Below are 13,925 nucleotides of genomic sequence, written 5' to 3'. Positions count from 1 at the left end.
CACTTTGGGAGGCCGAGGCGAGCGGATCACGAGGTCAGGAGATCGAGACCACAGTGAAACCCCGTCTCTACTAAAAATACAAAAAAATTAGCCAGGCGTGGTGGCGGGCGCCTGTAGTCCCAGCTACTCGGAGAGGCTGAGGCAGGAGAATGGCGTGAACCCCAGAGGCGGAGCTTGCAGTGAGCCGAGATTGTGCCACTGCACTCCAGCCTGGGGGACAGAGCGAGACTCCGTCTCAAAAAAAAAAATAAATAAATAAATAAATAAATAAAGCCAACAATAGTATGTCAAATCCCTTTCATATTTGAAACCACTGACTATTGCTGCTGCATCTCTCCGGTTTCTCCTATTATTAAGTGCTTGGGCAATCCAGAATAATCTCCCAATGCTAAAGTCAGCTGATTAATAAACTTAATTACAATGCAGAGTCCTTTTTGCCATGTAACATAACCATGGGAATTACTCTGGGGTTGTAGATCTGCCTATGATATGATGACACGAATATTTTGCAACGAAAAAAATACTATTTTAAAAGATATATACATATATTTTATATATGTATATTTCTACAGAATTATTACCACAAGTTATGCCTTGTGATGGTTTCTTATAAAAAGCAAGGAGGAAAAAGGTCCTTAACATTTTCAATTGTGTTTTTTTAATAATAAAGCATGCATTCTAATTTACAAAAACCACAATATTTTCATCATGTCAGTCTTGAGGCTGAACAACACTTAACATTCTTTTTCCTTTTACCTGTCTGCCTTCTCCCTTCCCCTACACTCTCTATACCCCACCCTTCAGGCTCTCTGTTCCATCATCTTATGCCTATGGCCCCTTTCCCCTGTGCCCTCTTATTGCTTCCATCTATCACGCAGACACACACTGTCACTCCCCTAAACACTCTAGTGTTAAACAATTGCTGCTGATGGTTTTTGACAAGTGCCCTATGGGTAGGAGTGTTCACATAGATAAAGTGAAGTCAAATAGAGAACTACTATGAGAATAGACCTATTCGGCCGGCTGCAAAACAGGCTTAGTAGTGAAAATTCTGTGGGGATGGAAGCTTTTGGGTGTTTCAGAGCCATTGCTGCCATTTTCAGAGCCATTTCTACCTCCTCAAGTGCAGATATTCTGCTAGGGTGCAGATAGTCACTGTTACTGTTGTTGAAAGGTGGTTACTTTTCTTTTCTTTTTTTTTTTTTTTTTTGGAGACAGAGTCTCGCTCTCTCACCCAGGCTGGAGTGCAGTGGCACAATCTCGACTCACTGCAAGCTCTGCCTCCCGGGTTCAGGCCATTCTCCTGCCTCAGCCTCTGGAGTAGCTGGGACTACAGGCGCCCGCCACCACGCCCAGCTAATTTCTTTTGCATTTTTAGTAGAGACGGGGTTTCACCATGTTAGCCAGGATGGTCTCGATCTGACCTCATGATCCACCCATCTCGGCCTCCCAAAGTGCTGGGATTACAGGCGTGAGCCCTGCGCCTGGCCTAAAAGGTGGTTACTTTTCAAGGCTACCTTGGAGCTGAGGATATGGGGATAGGATTAGGGCAAGGTAAATACCACAAGCTCACTGTGGCTGGCATTGTAGACTTAATTGGCCATTCTAAAAGAGGAACTAACTGGCTTCTAGCCAGGGCATAAAAACTAGATCTAGATAGCACAAAAAGATTACATTAAACTTCCTCTAGTGTCCCATCTATCAGATTCCTGAAGGACCAACTCAATCTCTCTTCTATTTCATCTCCTTTCTCTCATCTTATAAAAGATATTCTTTGGAAAACTGTTTATTTCACATATAACGGAGCTGATATTTGTATGTTTTGTGGAGATGGTGTTTCATCATGTTGCCCAGGCTGGTCTTGAACTTTTGGGCTCAAGCAATCCTCCCACCTCAACCTTCCAAAGTGCCAGGATTACAGGCATAAGCCACCGTGCCTGTCTTAACATTTAGTCTTTTCAAATTACTTCACTATGTATTCTTTTTTGTTGTTGTTCTTTTTTTTCTGTTCACTGTGTATTCTAAGAACAAATAAGAAATACTTATTTCCTAATTATTGTTTATTTCCATATATATAATATATTTTTTTAATTTTTTTTTTTTTTAGATTGCATCTCACTCTGTCACCCAGGCTGATGCACAGTGCTGCAATCTCAGCTCGCTGCAAACTCTTGTCTCCCGGGTTCAAGCAATTCTGCCTCAGCCTCCCAAATAGCTGGGATTACAGGTGTACCACCACACCCAGCTAATTTTTGTATTTTTAGTACAGACATGGATTCACCATGTTGTTCACGCTGGTCTCAAACTTCTGAACTCAAGTGATCCACCTGCCTTGGCCTCCCAAAGTGCTGGGATTACAGGCATGAGCCCCAACACCTGGCCCATTTCCTAATATTTGTATATACTTGCTATATTTTTATTTTTACCACACATACAAATCAAGGCAAATGCAAGCCATGGATCTTATACATACAAAGGCATGTAGAAATATATCGTGAATATTCATGCATACTGAGGCAGGTTTTTAGGTGCTCAGAGTCTGAAATTCCACTGCATGGTATTTCCACAAAATGTCCTGGGGCATACTCAGACAGAATAGCTCAAGTGCAAGTTATAAGCATATATTCCCCAAATTGTATCCTGTATGAATTCATCAAAGTTGAAATGAAGGAAAAAATAATAAGGGCAGCTGCGGGGAAAAGAAAGAGAGATCAGACTGTTACTGTATCTATGTAGAAGGAAGTAGACATGAGAGACTCCATTTTGTTCTGTACTAAGAGAAATTCTTCTGCCTTGAGATGCTGTTAACCTGTAACGCTAGCCCCAACCCCGTGCTTGCAGAGACATGTGCTGTGTCGACTCAAGATTTAATGGATTTAGGGCTGTGCAGGATGTGCTTTGTTTAAAAAGTGCTTGAAGGCAGTATGCTTGTTAAAAGTCATCACCATTCTCTAATCTCAAGTACCCAGGGACATAATACACTGCATAAGGCCACAGGGACCTCTGCCTAGCAAAGCCAGGTATTGTCCCAGGTTTCTCCCCATGTGATAGTCTGAGATATGGCCTCATGGGAAGGGAAAGACCTGACTGTCCCTCAGCCCAACACCCGTAAAGGGTCTGTGCTGAGGAAGATTAGTAAAAGAGGAAGGCCTCTTTGCAGTTGAGATAAGAGGAAGGCATCTGTCTCCTGCTCATCTCTGGGAATAGAATGTCTCGGTGTAAAACCCCAATGTATGTTCTATTTACTGAGATAGGAGAAAACCACCTTAGGGCTGCAGGTGAGACATGCTGGCAGCAATACTTCTCTTTATTGCACCGAAATGTTTGTGTGCGTGCACATCAAGGCACAGCACCTTTCCTTAAACTTATTTATGACACAGAGACCTTTGTTCACATGTTTTCCTGCTGACCCTCTCCCCCCTATTACCCTATTGTCCTGCCACATCCCCCTCTCTGAGATGATAGAAATAGTGATCAATAAATACTGAGGGAACTCAAAGACCAGGGCCAACTGCGGGGTCCTCCATATGCAGAACGCCAGTCCCCAGGGCCCACTTTTCTTTCTCTATACTTTGTCTCTGTCTCTTATTTCTTTTCTCGGTCTCTGGTCCCACCTGACGAGAAACATCCACAGGCTGTGGAGGGGCTGGCCCCCTTCAGGCAGCCAGAGAGAAAGGTCGGGTTACCCACAAAGGAAAGCCCATGAGACTAACAGCAGATCTCTCGGCAGAAACCCTACAAGCCAGAAGAGAGTGGGGGCCAATATTCAACATTCTTAAAGAAAAGAATTTTCATCCCAGAATTGCATATGCAGCCAAACTAAGCTTCCTAAATGTGAAGGGGTGGCCTGCCCCTCCACACCTGTGGGTGCTTCTCGTTAGGTGGGACGAAAGACTTGAGAAAAGGAATAAGACACAGAGACAAAGTGTAGAGAAGGAAAAGCGGGGCCTAGGGGACCAGTGCTGTGCTTACAGAGGACCTACACCGGCCCCGGCCTCTGAGTTCCCTTAGTATTTATTGATAATTATCTTTACCATCAAAAAGATAAGGGGGTGACTGGACAATAGGATCATTGTAGGGAGGAAATCAGCAGTAAGACATATGAACAAAAAATCCTTGTAACATCAATAAGTTTAAAAGAAAATGCTGTGCCTTGAGATGCACATGTGAACATCTCCATAAACCTTTTAGCAGTATTGCTCCAGCAAGCCCCACCTTATTCCTAAAGGCGGTTTTCTCCTTACTCAGTAAACAAAGCACACAAAGGGTTTTACCTGGAGATGTTCCATCGCACAGGGACGGGCAGGAGACACATGTTTTTCTTTTTCTCTAGATTTAAGAGAATGGTGATGACCTTTAACCATAAGCAGCCTTTAGGCACTTGTTTAACAAAGCACATTCTGCACCGCCCAAAATCCTTTTAACCTTAAGTCACCACAGCACATGTCTCTTGCAAGGACAAGGTTGGGGGTAGGGTCACAGATTAACAGCATCTCAAATACAGAACTAAATGGAGTCTCTTATGTCTACTTCCTTCTATATAGACACAGTAACAGGCTGATCTCTCTTTCTTTTCCCCACATAAATGAAGGAGAAATAAAATCCTTTACAGACAAGCAAATGCTGAGAGATTTTGTCACCACCAGGCCTGCCTTACAAGAGCTCCTGAAGGAAGCACTAAACATGGAAAGGAATGATCGGTACCAGCCACCAAAAAAAATGCCAAATTATAAAGATCATAGATGCTAGGAAGAAACTGCATCAACTAATGAGCAAAATAACCAGCTAACATCATAATGACAGGATCAAATTCACAGATAACAATATTAACCTTAAATGTAAATGGGCTAAATGCTCCAATTAAAAGACACAGACTGGCAAATTGGATAGAGTCAGGACCCATCAGTGTGCTGTATTCAGGAGACCCATCTCACAGGCAGATACACACATAGTCTCAAAAAAAAAAAGGGATGGAGGAAGATCTACCAAGCAAATGGAAAATAATAAAAGCTGGGGTTGCAATCCTAGTCTCTGAGAAAACAGACTTTAAACCAACAAAGATCAAAAGAGACAAAGAAGGCCATTACATAATGGTTAAGGGATCAATTCAACAAGAAGAGCTAACTATCCTAAATATATATGCACCCAATACAGGAGCACCCACATTCATAAAGCAAGTCCTTAGAGAACTACAAAGACACTTAGACTCCCACACGATAATCATGGGAGACTTTAACATGCCACTGTAAACATTAGACAGATCAACAAGACAGAAAGATAACAAGGATATCCAGGAATTGAACTCAGCTCTGCACCAAGTGGACCTAATAGACATCTACAGAACTCTCCCCATCAAATCAACAAAATATACATTCTTCTCAGCACCACATTGCACTTATTCCAAAATTGACCACATAGTTGGAAGTTAAGCACTCCTCAGCAAATGTAAAAGAACAGAACTTATAACAAACTGTCTCTCAGACCACAGTGCAATCAAACTAGAACTCAGGATTAAGAAACTCACTCAAAACCGCTCAACTACATGGAAACTGAACAACCTGCTCCTGAATGACTACTGGGTACATAACGAAATGAAGGCAGAAATAAAGATGTTCTTTGAAACCAATGAGAACAAAGACACAACACACCAGAATCTCTGGGACACATTTAAAGCAGTGTATAGAGGGAAATTTATAGCACTAAATGCCCACAAGAGAAAGCAGAAAAGATCTAAAATTGACACCCTAACATCACAATTAAAAGAACTAGAGAAGCAAGAGCAAACACATTCAAAAGCTAGCAGAAGGCAAGAAGTAACTAAGATCAGAGCAGAACTGAAGGAGATAGAGACATAAAAAACACTTCAAAAAACCAATGCATCCAGGAGCTGGTTTTTTGAAAAGATCAACAAAATTGATAGACTGCTAGCAACACTAATAAAGAAGAAAAGAGAGAAGAATCAAATAGATGCAATAAAAAATGATAAAGGGGATATCACCACCGATCCCACAGAAATACAAACTACCATCAGAGAATACTATAAACACCTCTATGCAAATAAACTAGAAAACCTAGAAGAAATGGATAAATTCCTGTACACATACACCCTCCCAAGAATAAACCAAGAAGAAGTTGAATCCCTGAATAGACCAACAACAGGCTCTGAAATTGAGGCAATAATTAATAGCCTACCAACCAAAAAAAATACAGGACCAGACAGATTCACAGCTGAATTCTACCAGAGGTACAAAGAGGAGCTGGTACCATTCCTTCTAAAACTATTCCAATCAACAGAAAAAGAGGGAATCCTCCCTAACTCATTTTATGAGGCCAGCATCATCCTGATACCAAAGTCTGGCAGAGATAAAACATAAAAAGAGAATTTTAAACCAATATCCCTGATGAACATCGATGCAAAAATCCTCAATAAAATACTGGCAAATCAAATCCAGCAGCACATCAAAAAGCTTATCCACCAAGATCAAGTTAGCGTCATCCCTGGGATGCAAGGCTGGTTCAACATACACAAATCAATAAACATAATCCATCACATAAACAGAACCAAAGGCAAAAACCACATGATTATCTCAATAGATGCAGAAAAGGCATTTGACAAAATTCAACAGCACTTCATGCTAAAAACTCTCAATAAACTAGGTATTGATGGGACGTATCTCAAAATAATAAGAGCTACTTATGACAAACCCACAGCCAATATCATACTGAATGGGCAAAAACTGGAAGCATTCCCTTTGAAAACTGGCACAAGACAGGGATGCCCTCTCTCACCACTCCTATTCAACATAGTGTTGGAAGTTCTGGCCAGGGCAATCAAGCAGGAGAAAGAAATAAAGGGTATTCAATTAGGAAAAGAGGAAGTCAAATTGTCCCTGTTTGCAGATGACATGACTGTATATTTAGAAAACTCCATCATCTCAGTCCAAAATCTCCTTAAGCTGATAAGCAACTTCAGCAATGTCTCAGGATACAAAATCAATGTGCAAAAGTCACAAGCATTCCTATACACCAATAACAGACAAACAGCCAAATCATGAGTGAACTCTCATTCATAATTGTTACAAAGAGAATAAAATATCTAGGAATCCAACTTATAAGGGATGTGAAGGACCTCTTCAAGGAGAACTACAAACCACTGCTCAACTAAATAAAAGAGGACACAAACAAATGGAAGAACATTCCATGCTCATGGATAGGAAGAATCAATATCGTGAAAATGGCCATACTGCCCAAGGTAATTTATAGATTCAATACCATCCCTATCAAGCTACCAATGACTTTCTTCACAGAATTGGAAAAAACTACTTTAAAGTTCATATGGAACCAAAAAAGAGCCCGCATTGCCAAGATGATTCTAAGCCAAAAGAACAAAGCTGGAGGCATCATGCTACCTGACTTCAAACTATACTACAAGGCTACAGTAGCCAAAACAGCGTGGTACTGGTACCAAAACAGAGATACAGACCAATGGAACAGAACAGAGCCCTCAGAAATAGTACCACACATCTACAACCATCTGATATTTGACAAACAGGACAAAAACAAGAAATGGGGAAAGGATTTCCTATTTAATAAATGGTGCTGGGAAAACTGGCTAGCCATATGTAGAAAGCTGAAACTGGATCCCTTCCTTACATCTTATACAAAAATTAATTCAAGATGGATTAAAGACTTAAACATTAGACCTAAAACCATAAAAACCCTAGAAGAAAACCTAGGCAATACCATTGAGGCCACAGGCATGGGCATGGACTTCATGACTAAAACACTGAAAGCAATGGCAACAAAAGCCAAAATTGACAAATGGGATGTAATTAAACTAAAGAGCTTCTGCACAGCAAAAGAGACTACCATCAGCGTGAACAGGCAACCTACAGAATGGGAGAAAATTTTTACAATCTACCCATCTGACAAAGGGCTAATATCTAGAATCTACAAAGAACTTAAACAAATTTACAAGAAAAAATCAAACAACCCTATCAAAAAGTGGACGAAGGATATGAACAGACCCTTCTCAAAAGAAGACATTTATGCAGCCAACATACACATGAAAAAATGCTCATCATCACTGGCCATCAGAGAAATGCAAATCAAAACCACAATGTGTTACAGGAAGTCAGGGACCCCAAACAGAGGGACCGGATGGAGCCACGGCAGAGGAACACAAATTGTGAAGATTTCACTTTAATATGGACATTTATCAATTCTCAAATAATACTTTTATAATTTCTTATGCCTGTCTTTAATCTCTTAATCCTGTTATCTTCATAAGCTGAGGATGTACATCACCTCAGGACCACTGTGATAATTGTGTTAACAGTGGTTCTGCTTTTGCCCTTTGCCCTGTGATCTTTGTTGGACCCTTATCAGTGGTTCTGCCTTTGCCCTTTGCCCTCAGAAGGATGTGACCTTTGTTAGACCCTTATCAGTGGTTCTGCTTTTTGCTCTTTGAAGCATGTGATCTTTGTACCTACTCTCTGTTCTTACACCACTTCCCCTTTTGAAACCCTTGAAAAAAAACTTACTGGTCTGAGACTCAGGTAGGCATCATGGTCCTACCAATATGTGATGTCACCCCTGGAGGCCCAGCTGTAAAATTCCTCTCTTTGTACTGTCTCTATTTCTCAGCCAGCTGACACTTATGGAAAATAGAAATAACCTACATTGAAATATTGGGGGCAGGTTCCCCCAATAACAATGAGATACCATCTCACACCAGTTAAAATGGCGATCATTAAAAAGTCAGGAAACAGCCGGGCGTGGTGGCTCACGCCTGTAATCCCAGCACTTTGGGAGGCCGAGGCAGGTGGATCACAAGGTCAGGAGATCGAGTCCATCCTAGCTAACATGGTGAAACCCCGTCTCTACTAAAAAATACAAAAAAATTAGCCAGGCGTCATGGCAGGTGCCCGTAGTCCCAGCTACTCAGGAGGCTGAGGCAGGAGAATGGCATGAGCCCCGGAGGCGGAGCTTGCAGTGAACCGAGATCGTGCCACTGCACTCCAGCCTGGGCGACAGAGTGAGACTCTGTCTCAAAAAAAAAAAAAAGAAAAAAAAGTCAGGAAACAACAGGTGCTGGAGAGGATGTGGAGAAATAGGAATACTTTTACACTGTTGGTAGGACTGTAAACTAGTTCACCCATTGTGGAAGACAGTGTGGTGATTCCTCAAGGATCTAGAACTAGAAATACCATTTGACCCAGCCATCCCATTACTGGGTATATACCCAAAGGATTATAAATCATGCTGCTATAAAGACACATGCACACATATGTTTATTGCGGCACTATTCACAATAGTAAAGACTTGGAACCAACCCGAATGTCCATCAATGATAGACTGGATTAAGAAAATGTGGCATATATACACCATGGAATACTATGCAGCCATAAAAAAGGATGAGTTCATATCCTTTGTAGGGACATGGATGAAGCTGGAAACCATCATTCTGAACAAACTATCACAAGGACATAAAACCAAACACCGCATGTTCTCACTCATAAGTAGGAATTGAATAATGAGAACACTTGGACACAGGGTGCAGAACATCACATACCAGGGTCTGTCGTGGGGTGAGGGGAGGGGGGAGGGATAGCATTAGGAGAGATACCTAATGTAAATGACGAGTTAATGGGTGCAGCACACCAACATGACAAATGTATACATATGTAACAAACCTGTACATTGTGCACGTGTACCCTAGAACTTAAAGTATAATAAAAAAAATTAAAAAATAAAAGATTAATGGGCCGGGGTTGTGGCTCATGTCTGTAATCCCAGCACTTTGGGAGACTGAGGCAGGTGGATCACCTGGGGTCAGTAGTTCAAGACCATCATGGCCAACATGGCAAAACGTGGTCTCTACTAAAAATATAACACTTAGCCAGGTGTGCTGGTGCACAGCTGTACACACTTGTAATCTCAACTACTCAGGAGGCTGAGGCATAAGAATAGCTTGAACCCGGTAGGCAGAGGTTACAGTGAACCGAGATCATGCCACTGTACTCCAGCCCTGGGCCACAGAGTGAGACTTCATCTCAAAAAAAAAAAAAAAAAAAAAAAGAAAACAAAAGATTAATGTTACCTTTGAAGAATAAACATACGTAGTGGGATATTCTGCAGGGTAGGTAAAGTAGCAACTTTATATATTCAACCTAAAGCATATTTTGTTAATTAGCACTGTGGCCACTCCACTAGAACAGAATGGAACCCCACCCACACTTTGATTTGTATGCTAGGACTGACGATGTCACATAGTGAAGTATCATGAGAATATTTGTTACATAATGAGACTCTGGAAAGAGCAGGAAAAGACTTCCCAAACTGGTTCAAAAGTGGCTTGTGAGAGCAGGAAAATGTGTTGTGACTATGGTTAAGGAGTAGGGCAAGGGTAAAGTTACCCAGGCATGTCTTCAACTTCCAGCATATACCAAAGGGAGCACTCAGGCTTTATTATCAACTTGCCCAAATAGTGTGGCTTAAAAGATGTCAGTAATCAATCAAAAAATAGATTCAGATTCTTTAATTCAACACTGAATGTTTACTCTTGAAACTCCTGACTTCTAGGTTGAGACTCAATTTCCTCATGCTAAAAACCTTATACGTGTCCTTTCTTCAAGCATAAATAGGACCCTTTACATAACTGTTGAAAGTGCTTCTGAAATACTGCTTAGACAAATTGTCTACAATATTTTTACACTTGTATTGTGAAAATTAATGTTTATAAGGCTATAAAAATTGAATAACAAGCCATTTTTCAAAAAGCCGCAAAAATTTCTATATGAGGTTATCATAATAAGCATGGTATTCTATAACTTCTCAACTATAGCAAAACTTCATTTTTATTATTTATTTATTTTGAGACACAGTTTCGCTCCAGCCTGGGTGACAGAACGAGACTCTGTCTCAAAATAATAATAATAATAATAATAATAATAATAATAATAATTATACACTTTCCTAGAAATCATTTAACCCAATTTATAGATTTACATTTCTTCCCTTGTACTTCAGTGAAAAACTTCGAGGATCCATAAATCAAGGTGGTATTTTCAGATTTGTGTGGCAAAAAATATGTACAGAGAGGCTGGGAGCAGTGGCTCACGCCTGTAATCCCAGCACTTTGGGAGGCGGAGGTGGGCAGAGCACAAGGTCAGGAGATCGAGACCATCCTGGCTAATATGGTGAAACCCTGTCTCTACTAAAAATACAAAAAAATTAGCCAGGCGTGGTGGCAGGCGCCTATAGTCCCAGCTACTTTGGAGGCTGAGGCAGGAGAATGGCAAGAACCCGAGAGGCGGAGCTTGCAGTGAGCCGAGATCGCGCCACTGCACTCCAGCCTGGGTGACAGAGTGAGACTGTCTAAAAAAAAAAAAAAAAAAAAATATATATATATATATATATACACACACACACATATACATATATGTATACATAATGTATATATGTGTATATGTATATATGTGTATATATGTATACATATGTGTATATATGTATACATATATGTATATATGTACAGAGAAATGACAGATGCAAAGGATGTGTTCTACCAGTATGTAGAGGGTCCCTTACATTTTAAGTTCAGTGAAATAATTAGAATGATACAAGATAACGAACTGAAATTGTATAATGTGGAAGCAAAAGCTCTGTTACTAATGTGCAAGTATATCAACAGGATTTTTTTTTTTTTTTTTTTTTTTTTTTGAGACGGAGTCTCGCTCTGTCGCCCAGGCTGGAGTGCAGTGGCGCAATCTCGGCTCACTGCAAGCTCCGCCTCCCGGGTTCACGCCATTCTCCTGCCTCAGCCTCTCCAAGTAGCCGGGACTACAGGCGCCCGCCACCTCGCCCGGCTAATTTTTTTTGTATTTTTAGTAGAGACGGGGTTTCACTGTGGTCTCGATCTCCTGACCTCGTGATCCGCCCGCCTCGGCCTCCCAAAGTGCTGGGATTACAAGCGTGAGCCACCGCGCCCGGCCATCAACAGGATTTTTAAAACACAACATGGTAATTATACCTTAAAATATATTTCTCCCAGTCTGGGCAACATGACGAAACCTCATCTCTACAAAAAATACAAAAATTAGCCAGGCATGGTGGCGTGGGCCTGTGGTCCTGAGGCAGGAGAACAGGTTCTGGAGGCAGGAAACCTAAGGCTGTTTCGTGCTAACTTCCTTGAGCTAAATTGATGGGAAAACCCTAACTTTCCACACCTAAGTAACAGAAGGACCAGAGACTACTCCCTTTGCAAACCTCTACCTTTTCTGCCTAGCAGGTAGGAAATTAAAATTACCTCTGATTGGTTGCTTTTTGCAACCAATCAGATATTTGCATAGGAGTGTGACCTTTGTAACTTTACTTCAACCTCTGATTGGTTGACTGATTGCAGGCTACCATTTTATTTACATGAGGTCAGCACCAAGCGGCCAATGGGAGACCTCTAGTAGTCATTTGGACCCAAGAAGATTCTGTATCTGGGCCACTGCTTGGGCCTGTTCCCACACTGTGGAGTGTACTTTCATTTTCAATAAATTCCTGTTTTCATTCTTTTGATGCTGCATTCTTTCCTTGCTTTGCTGGGTGTTTTGTCCAATTCTTTGTTCAAAATGCCAAGAACCTGAACAACTTGCGGTCAGGACCCTCTACCGGTAACATATTTTGGTGAGCTAGCCAGGAGAGAAGGTAGGCCCAAAGTCTGGGATTTCTTTTTCTCCTTTCCCCTTTTATGTACAGGGAAATCTTCCTCTCTCCATCTTTTCCTTTCCAACTCAGGACCCTCGGTGGACAGCACCTAAGCACGAAGACAATTGCAAGTTTCTGGCCAGGGCCAGTCTCTGGTGAAACTGAAAGGTTTCCGTGTGGAAGTGCCTAACTGCCACCGCTTGGTTAAGGTGAGGAACCTGAGTCCTTTTCCTCGTTTTTGTTTTTCTGAGTCCTATTCCTTTTTTTCTTTTTCTGAGTTATTTTCCTTTTCTCCTTTTTCAGTCTTTCAGCAGCCGTTTCCTAGTAGCTCGTTGGTAATTGAGGGAAACTGACTGGGGCCACTCTCTGGTATTCTCTGAAGGCCAAGGAGTGAACAGGGATGGCTGCCCTGCCCAGAAGGGGAAAAGACTCATTTCTGTCCTTTTCAGTTATAATCCCTGATCCCTATGTGTGATGCAGTTAGCAGCAGCAGCTCGTGCAGGGTGAACTCACAGGTTTCAGGTGACTTATGCTTCTTTTACTTATGCTAAATTCTTCCCTTCTCCTACTCAACTGGTAAAAGACAGAAAACCCACCTAGCTATGCACAAAAGGTTACACAAGTCAGAGGGTCCGGGCATGTGGTCTGTGTGGTGCATGGTGGTGGAGGGAATTCATGAAAGGGAATTTATTATTGCCTAAGTTGACAGCGTTAAAGGGTTGCTTTAAGTGAGATAGAAAAACTTTAAGTCAGGTCCTCAGTGGTGGAGGGAACCATTCCAAAGTGGTGCCAGCACCCATCTAAGGTCAGAGATGTCTGACAGACTAAGTTGGGGCCCTAAAGGGGGGACGCCCCCAGGGACCCCAGTCTGGGCCCAGAATTTTTCCACGGGGATGCCCCAGGTAAAATTTGGGTCACCTAATGAGCCCTCCACTTTTCAAAGTCCTCTTTTCCAAACCACTATGGGCAACTCTCCACCTATTCCACCTGATTCCATGCTTGGCTACATCCTCAACCACTGAAATCAGTTGACCCCGACACTCCAAAGATAAAATGTAAAATTTTTTTCGCAGTATTATCTGCCCCCATTATGAACTGCCCAGCCTGGAACAATGGGCAGTCTTGGTAGCCTTAATTATCACACCGTCCTGCCGTTAGACTTATTTTGCAAGAGGCAGGACAAGTGGTCAGAAATCCCATATGCACAGGCTTTTATGACCCTATACCAA

This window comes from Symphalangus syndactylus, chromosome 13 (genome assembly GCF_028878055.3).
Source record: "Symphalangus syndactylus isolate Jambi chromosome 13, NHGRI_mSymSyn1-v2.1_pri, whole genome shotgun sequence".
NCBI classification, from domain to species: Eukaryota; Metazoa; Chordata; class Mammalia; order Primates; family Hylobatidae; genus Symphalangus; species Symphalangus syndactylus.
This window is presented reverse-complemented; position numbering follows the sequence as displayed.